The sequence below is a fragment of the Diadema antillarum genome, unplaced genomic scaffold, assembly GCF_040938485.1.
Source record: "Diadema antillarum isolate AM-2024a unplaced genomic scaffold, OU_Dant_1.0 seq00003223_RagTag, whole genome shotgun sequence".
NCBI classification, from domain to species: Eukaryota; Metazoa; Echinodermata; class Echinoidea; order Diadematoida; family Diadematidae; genus Diadema; species Diadema antillarum.
The window spans coordinates 108,983-118,576 of NW_027273808.1; the positions used below are offsets into that span (position 1 = coordinate 108,983).

A 9,594-nucleotide genomic window follows, 5' to 3' on the forward strand; every position below is an offset into this window, starting at 1 on the left:
TTGTTGCTACAAATATCTAGGTGGCCGGGAGAGGAAGGGGTGCACACTTTGCACAGGTCTTCGGCATACATTTGAAATAAGTATTGTTAGTCACTGGTATTTTGGTAGTAAAGTCATACAAACAAACACTAAAGCATGTTAGCTCTAGAATTGGCCGCAATAGACATAGAATGACAGACAAAATGGCAGGGTACTGCATACTAGTACTTCTAGTATGCTATGTTAAACTGTATAAATACTTCGCACACTGAAAAAAAAGTCATGATGTCTAATAAATTCATCGACGCAAACACTGATATCAATATATATAGTGGCAAAAACGGCGATTGCTTTGACGTACACCACTACTGGGGTGTTATTGTCCATCACTGGCAAAACGCACTTCAATACACGCACACACGCAAAAGGTAGTCTACAAGATTAATTTCTTGGTATGCATAACAAATCGCAGAGCATATTTTCACCCAAGAAGTGGCTTAAATGAACTTTCACTAGACTCTTGCACATGTACTAAATTTTCATCGGATTTTCCTATGTTTGACGCACAATGCATGATACATATGATATCAGCATTGCAATACATCTCCTTTCCTGGTAGAAGGCATATGAATGTTGGTAAAGACAGAGTAAATCTGTGATGAAACTGAACTAGGTGATAGCATTCTAACAAGGCAATCTTCCCTTTACGATCATCACAAAATTATAGGACAGGCTAAACATGAAAAATCGGGAAGGTGAGAAAGATTCTTGTAAAACTGATATGATGTGATAGATGGAGGCAGTAATCTTATATTTGAGAACACAGAGAGAATCATAAGGTCTTTAAAGGAAAAAGGCTACTCTTGACAAAGGAAACGTAGATTGGATTTTGCGAGTCTTGATTAAAATCACAGATACCCCTAAATATTGCATCTTCAGCAAGTCCATTAAAATGAATAGGGGAATGAGGACATCATCAAAAAACACAAATACTATATCTAATTTCTTTCTATTATCAAATCAAACATTTCATTTGATTTGAAGATTTGCATATCATTATGTGCTACCAGTCCATTCATCTCTTGCTGTACTCCTTCTTACCTTGCAATCAAGTATTTTAAAATGTCTCTTCATTCAGAGTCGTTATCATAGGATATCGCCCCGTCAAATTAAGTTTGCCATGTTTGCCTATAAATCCGGCCATGCCGCGTGGCGAGCCCCTTCCATTTTGCGTGCCAGACAGTTGTCTGGTCTGAATGCGTGGAACCGACCTCCTAATGTGCTGCTACAATCCGGACAGGTGCTTTGAACCGTCGCGCCACCGCACTCCCCAATGGCGTAGACATGTCCCTCTGGACACTTGAACCAGTTTCCCTCTGACAACCCAACGGCGGAGACGATTTCTTTCCGATCAGCTCCAGTGACGCCAAGACCCCCGGATTTGATGTCTATGATTTTCAAGAGCTTCCTTATTTCTTTCTGTTCTGCCGCAGTCAGATTCGTCCCGGCAAACAACAAGAGCTTCGCCTTATTCACTTCTTGAACAGCAGCTTTTGTGTGTGCCGTCGGTTTGGTCGTCACTAGCTCAAGCAGTCGGAGAGCGAAACTGAACCTCGTGGTTTCGCAGGTTGCGTCTGTTACTTGTTGTGGCGACATTCTCGTGATATCCCCTCGGCAGAGCCAAACCCTCATTGCAGCCAGATCTGCTCTCAGTGATGCAGCAAGTTCTTTTTCTTCCGCTGGCAAATGAAGCAAATAAAGTTTCTGCTCAATCTCCCTCAGCTCCTTCAAAAAGGCAACTCTGTTCTTCACGGAATTGACTTGTTCCCAGCTCAGGCTGCAGGTCTCATCCACGGATTTGAGGAAGAGTTGAGCATCCTCTTTCCGGGGGAAAAGTGTCAGTTCTTTGGCAATGGCCAACATACTCATTACCTCAGTCTCCTGTGTCAGATCGCGTGCGAGTTGTTGACGAGTGTAATAGATGTCTTGTTTCTCACCGAACGCCTTCAATTTTACAACTTCGACGTTGTTCAGAGCTTGTTTGATTGCATTACCATAACGCAAATTGTGCCTGATTGGTGTCTTGCAGCGTGGACAACCCTTCAGCTGTTAGAATCAAACAAAGAATAGGAACACGTTGGTTGGCATTGTTGTTCCTTTCAGACTTGACGTTCATTGATTAATCCTCCCCAAATGACATTTGCTGATTTCATTTATGTTGACATCATTGTTACAATTCATTTTGAAGCACCCTAATAATGCTAAAATAATAAGAAAAAATACAGGAAATGAACTCATCATAACATAATCTTTAAGGATATTGTTGTTATCAAATCTGCCCAAGAAATAAACAGATAAGCCAGAGTTCCTGTAAGGGGGTATGGGGATTCTGTCCTTCAAATAATCAAATAAATTTTCATCATAATATTATGACAATAATGTACCATAAGATTCACAATTGTTTCTTTTACTTCGTGTGGCATTTCTTTGTGTTGTAATATGAATCTATCACTATCACTTTTATATCTTAACCCCTCACATCACACATTTATTTGTATAAATGAGGTCCGCAAATAGTAGTACAAGCCAGAAAACTTTTTGATCAAGATATTCATTGTCGAATGCAAACACATCTTCCTACACCCTGTGTTTAAGTCATGAACTTCTCTTCGTGCAAAGAATTAGGCTCCCCTACGTATTTGAATCGTGAATGATCTGTTTGAAATGCCATTTAGAGATCATAGTACGTACATTACCAAAATTCTTGAACTTCTATCATATTGGCATACTTCATTCTCTCTTTCTTTTTTCTTGTACAAGAGTATCGGACTGTATACCCGACCGTATTATAGGCATATTGCCATGATTGCAGTCAACAATGCTGATATCTAATACGTTTGCATGAACCAAGTAATGTGTGTTAATGGTTAATATAGTGTTATTTATCCGACTTCCTACAATCTACAACTTACCTGAATACTAACAGCACCTCCGGGGGTATCACTGTCGAGCGTCATCCAACGGTCAAGTGTTGTAAATTCGATCACGTGACCACAGTCCTCCAATTCGACGAACCTATACAATGCGTATCAAAGCATATTCCTTCCAATTACTTCAAGACCTACCCCCTCCTAGTCTTTGTCTTTTCGTTCTTGTTGAAACACACACAATTAACATTAAAAGATACTTACTCCTCTGTTTTGTCTCGTTTTTCACCACAATAAAACCCGAAAAAACTTTTGTCTTTTTAAAGAAAAAGCTCTCTATTCTATAAGGAAAACATTTCATATTTCATTTGATTGACAAAAAATACAAAAAAGTCTGACTCCACTTTAATTTCCTGATATCGTCCCCAAAGGCTCACCCAATGTGAGCCCAGTGATTTGAATGAAATCAAACTCAATTGTTAGATATGTTTGACCATGTCACAATGCAAACATTTCAATTGTGAATACAACACTGAGACCTCAAGCAAAAACGAAATGAAAAAGATTACCATTTGAATATCTAATTTTTACATTTTCACATTTTCTGTATTTTGTAGAATATCTTTTCATTCATGAAACTGGACGCTTTATTGATATTTTTCTAAGTAAAATCAACACAATTATAGCCAGGTCTTATTTGAGAGCCACATCTTTTCAAAGGATGTTCGAAATTCTCTTCGTTTCATTCACTTTGAAAATGTGATCTGTACACACTAAACCACAAGATGAAAACAACCATGCTTATATTTGAGGCAACATATTATGTCGCTTCTTTCCAACTGATTACGTATAGTCAATAGGATTGTTTATCTCAAGTAAACTGTTTCCTGTAATCACGACGTTTTGAAAATATGCACTTAAGCTGAATAGGAACTTTGTCTAAAATGTGGCGTGCACAGCGTATGCCAACATCATGTAGGCTAAGTCACTTTCAAAATCTTCGTGTCTTCGACACGAATGTTTCTACTCCTATTATCATTTTTATTAAAACCTCACGTTTGAAGTTATATTTTTTCGTATCCCACCTAGCCTTCACAGCTTCTATATAAATTGGTGTGGTTGAGACGGTAAACGCCCATGTAGACCACTCAATAGTCACCCATAAATGACAGACAGACCTCTTGATGGTCGAGAACAAAATCCGAAATATATATATATATATATTTATATCAACCGGACTTCACAATAACAATAAATGTTACAGCTACATGGTGCAATGTGTTTTGACACGCAACTCATAAAATGGTTATGACTCTTCATCCTTAATTCGCATAATCGCGATCGCTTCTTTTTTTATTAGCCTAAGACGTTTTCTGCCCTAAAAGCTGTACAGCCATATCCTCTGTATATTATTATGTCCTCTGTTAAGGCCACTACAAAGTCAAGCATAAATTTGCTATTGATGACGCTCTCGTGCATTTCATTCATTACATGTCACTATATGCCAATGTGTGGATCAGTCAGACACTTTATCACACCAACTACTCATTTTAATCGTATCAATTGCCTATGCTTTCTGACGACATTGTCATTATGAACTCACATTGTTGTTTAGCTTTTTACTATCTATCATGCATTGTTCTCTTGTTGCTTGAATATAATTCACTGATTAATTCACTGATTATTGGTGATTACAATTGTATTTTCATTACGCACCATCATGTTTAAGTGCAAAAGTACAATTGACACATCTATCAATCAACTCACCGAGAATCTGGTTCATCATCTTCTCCGAAGGATATCTCTGTAAGTTCATCTTTGTTGCAGATTCGCACAGTTTAGGACAGGGCTCTCCACATAGGCCGATCAAGGATGATTGCACTTCAACATTTTGTCACAAGGGTACATACAAGGACGTCTGTCACAGGGCTCTCCGCATTTCTTCCGGCACTGGAAATGCTTGCACCTCCATGGACATACCTCTGCACATGGCTTACATGATTCGCCACACTTCTTTGTGCAGCGACTGTGCTGACAGTGATTCTCACATACGCGACCGCATGGAGGGCACTTGGTCGCGCATGTTTCTTGGCAGGGTGACCACAAACTCCCACTACATCTGTGGCCACAGCTCAGAAGGGCATTGCATCTTTCCGGGCAGGATTCGGGACCAGCCGAGCATTTAACGAGAACTCTGTGTTTGCAAGGCCATGAAGACCTGATAACAAGCTCTTTACACGCTGCAGTGCATGCTTTTCCACAAGTGGATTTACATGGATGACCACAAGCTAGATTTAGGGGACATGGGTGATGGCATGTGACGTCTTCCAAAAGCTGATAGCACATTACAAATTGCAAATGGCCACACGGAAGCTTTCTGAGTTCAAGTTTGGTGCACGGATTGTCACACGTGTCGAAGCAGCGTTTCCGACAAAGGTGGCCAACATCACAAATGACCTTTGTGCAGGGTTGCATGCATTTGTACTTCTCATGCTTCTTATCTGTTGGATGACACCGCAATCTGCATGTGTGACCGCATTCAAGGCGTGCATCACAGGGCAGTGTACAACCACCTTCAGGCACATTTTCAAAGTCCTTCGCTGTGGCCACGCGCGTTTTGGTTTCAGGATGATTTTCACACTGCAACTGCAAAGTCCTTCCAATGTTGCCCGTCGTTTGGAGACACTTTACAACGTCCTTCCACAGACCCGTTCCGGTCCTGCATTCTGCAAGAAGCTTGAAGTTTCCAATGCAGTATAGACCCTTCCTAGCTCTAGACAGTGCTACACAGACTCTGTTGTCGATCGTAAGGAAGCCGGCGCTCCCCTTTGCGTTACTTCGAACAAGGGACAAAAGGATTATGTCATTTTCTTCTCCTTGAAAGTTATCGACTGTAGTGACCCGTATACCCTTGAAGTCACTGCCTATGGCCTGCCTCTTGAAATTAAACAGTTGGCCGGTGTACGTAGTCAGAATGGTGATCTGTTCGGGCAGATATCCTTGTTGAAGGAAATATCGGCAAAGCGCCACCATAAACCTTACTTCGTGAATATTTGCATGGCTCTTCGTTTCGTCATTTCTAGAGTCCTCGGCTTCTTCATGCTGAATGAAAAATAAATTCTTTGTCACCCCTCTGATTTCCTCAAAGTGCTTGACGGAGCCATGATCTTTTAGGTTTGGATAAAACCTGGGTAGCTTCATTAGACGAGATATTTCTGGACGCATCCTATGCTGCAGGTTAAGTGTGTGGCACGGAAATTGGTTTTTTATCATTCTCTCGAAGAGAGAAATGTCAAGATGGTAGTCTGTGGCAAGTCTGTACACAGTTGGATTTGGCCGCAGCTGTTGATGATCTCCAATCAAGACAAGATGCTGGCAAGACTCCGTTAGTGCTGTAATGATATGGGCCTCTAAGACTTCTGCCGCTTCTTCGACGATTACGATACGTGGCTCAATGCGCTGGAGTAACGAACGGCACCTGGCTGCACCAGTCGTTGTCATGCCTATTACAGTGGCATGTCTAAGGATTTCAAAGTCCTCCTGGCTGCGTGCTTCTCTTAGCTCTTGACAAAGATCGGAGAACTTTCGCTGTCTGTGAATCAATATCCTGTGTGACTCTTGTCTATACCTGTGGACCCAGTAGCGGTAAAGTCGCCAACGATTTCTGCTCCCTTGCACTTCCCACACATTATCAATCCTCCTCGCCTCATCGTCAGTCATTCTTTCAGTACTCCGAAGATTTCTTTGCATTTGTTGCTTTCGTTGTCTCTGCGTGCGACGATCCACTTGCCATTCCTCTGCTCGATGAATATCATCGAGGTCGTTCAAGTGGAAGGCCAGTGAATCGTCCTGGCTGCCAGTATCGCTCCTCAGAGTTATGGTCTCTTGGGGATCGTCTATGTCCAGTGCTCTCATTTTTTCGAGGATGTCAGCTTCTTCAAGAATGTTGAATTGGCCCTCATCATCTACTTCGGCCGTATCTTCATCGATGGGCTCGGCTTCGTCTCCGAGACGCTTGTCTCCTCCAGCTGGCATTTGGTCTTTGATCAGATTGAGATTCATATCTTCCAAAAGCCAGTTGACAAGCAGAGAAACACCATGCCTTTGAGGGAAATGCCTTGATGTAAGGCTACTGTAGTGATACTTATCCATGAATGGCGACAGAACTCTCTCATGAAGAAGTCCTCTTTTTGTTGCATTTGTCTTGTCCTGTGAAATCGTCAGTTCCTTCCCAAGGCATTCGATCTCCCTTCGAACTTGACCTATTCTTCGGTTAATGCAACGCGACTTGTTTCTCTTAGAATATCTCAATGAGTTCAAATTGAATCGTTTCAAAGCTTCGCTTGAACTTCTACCGCCAACTCGTACAATGCCCTCGCAGTTGTATTCGGCCACTCCTCCCAAGAATTGATCCAGCGCATGGTTTGTGTAACACACAAGAAGAATTGGTTTGTTTGAGGAACATCTTTTCACATCATCACGCAATTGCTGAGGTTTCTTCCAAATACTCTTGTTTTTAAGTAACGTGTGGACAATTTTAAGTCCTATGTACGTCTTTCCTGTTCCAGGGGGTCCTTGTATTACAGCCATCTCTTGAGTAAGAGCTGCTTTCACTGCCTGAAGTTGTGATTCATCCAAGCCTGTGTTTACCGCTCTCTGCCAGTCACGATTATCCAGGATTTTAGATGCTTTCAATCTTTTCTTGATCGCACCAGCGTTTGGGATTGAATCCGACACAAGTGGCGATAGGTCATACTCAGTCGTTCTGTCTTGGCCCATGTAGGCTGGGGGCCGAACTGTGCTTGACACGAAAAGGATATAGTCAGGGAGCGGGAGAGTCTCTTCCGTGACACTTTGAAGTCCCTTGAGGACGTGTCTGTATGCCTCAAAGTAAGCGGACGACTCAGCCATCACGAAGGTTTTATCGGAGAAAATTTCCACGATTTCCTCGTCACGTTCAAGTTTTATTTCTACGAACCCCCTTCTCAGATCCTCTGGTGATCTGTTGGCAACTGTTCCAAAAATCAGTGTCTTGAAGTCATCTGGTGTCAAAATGACAAGTGATCCAAAGATCAGTCGCTTCGAAGCCTGCCAGCGAATGCCTTTTAGTCTTGATTCATCAAAGTGCATTCGGAAAACTACCCCTGTGTGCATGTAAACCGGCTCCTCTAATGTAACATCGTAATATAGACGAATGTCTTGTGCTCGTTTGTTGTGCTTTCCTGGTCCTGCTGCCTCTAAGTTGTATTCGCTGATTCCTTCCCTGAGAGGATGTATGAAGTCTTCACGTAGGAGCCGAAACTGCACATCCAGATAATTATCCGCGTCTTCGTATTTACCCTTTATAATGTTTGCTCGAAGGTACGTTCGGACCGATGAATCTGTCACTTCCTCTGAGGTGGGAAGTACGCAGATGTCACGAAAATTATCCGGGGGAGGTTCAGTAGTTTCAATGGGACCTCTAGCTCTGTCTTCTCTCTCCTTATCAATTGCGGCTTGGAAGTCTCTCAGCACGGTCACATCCCTTCGAACCTCTTCATCTACTTTGATGCCTTTCTGCTCGATATATCCGACGACATCGTTGAGGAGTGTTGACACCACAACCAATTCTCTCCAGTAAGTTGGGCGACGTTGTTGTATCTCACAAAGCACTTTGGCGATATCGTGTATACTTCTCGGTAGCTTCTTTATTCGACTCTTAACACGCTCTTTCCTCATCGCGACGAGATGTCGCGTTAAATGCTTGGTCAAAAACGGGGACCTTCCCAACATGTCAATAAGCATAATGATAGTTTGTGAAGCCCCATGTGCTTGTGATACGTGATTCATCACTTGGAAAAGCAATGACACCATATCGTATCGTATGTCCTCCATGTGCAGTAGCTTTTCAAGTCTTTCCTTTAGAGAGCTCAACTCAATGGCTGCTTCATCAGGATCTTTTCCCAGCAAAGTCTCTAAGGTCTTGTAGCCCAGTGGTGTCACCATTTTTGTCCTGCTGGAAATCATAAACATCATCTTACATTGTTACAATTGATAGGCCTTTATGCTTGTGCGGTATGTCGCTTGCAGCGTTTTAATAGCCATAAGAATTACAATTCAACACTAACTACATCATAAAAGTCAACGTAGGCGATATATTGATTGGTGGTTTCCAGAAACAAACAAAAAAAAATAAGAAATTTTCAGTCAATAAAGAGCATAACATTGCAAGTAAAAAACTGTACACATTATATCACTGATTTAAGGAGTAAAACAAATGCAAAGTGCGAATTGCCAGACACAATCAAACTGTGCTAAAACTTTGAAAAAGAGCATTTGACAAAACTATATGACAAAGATTTAATGTCATGCTCTTGAGAGATTTTTTTTTTTCAAATCAAACTCAACACAAAATTATATACGAGTGGGGGATAGGGGCGAATCTTAATTTATTTTTTTTTTTTCAAATCAAACTTTATATACGAGTGGGGGATAGGGGCGAATCTTAATTTAAAAATCGATTATGATTTGTTTCCATTAAACAAAACATAACTTAACCCATTAGTAACTACAAACCGCCCGAAACAGCCCGTCAGATTACTCCCTAAACCGGCCGAAACTGCCCGCCCCTTCTTTTTTAACGTTTTAAGCTGTACTTTTTTCATTATTTTCGTGTAGAATATAATGATTATATATAAGAGGTAACGGT

General features: G+C 41.5%; 1 pseudogene; it reads right to left on the reverse strand.

Moving 5' to 3' along the window:
- Positions 1 to 1,167: 1,167 nt before the first annotated feature.
- Positions 1,168 to 8,891, reverse strand: LOC139715281 (NFX1-type zinc finger-containing protein 1 pseudogene; annotated as a pseudogene).
- Positions 8,892 to 9,594: the final 703 nt, after the last annotated feature.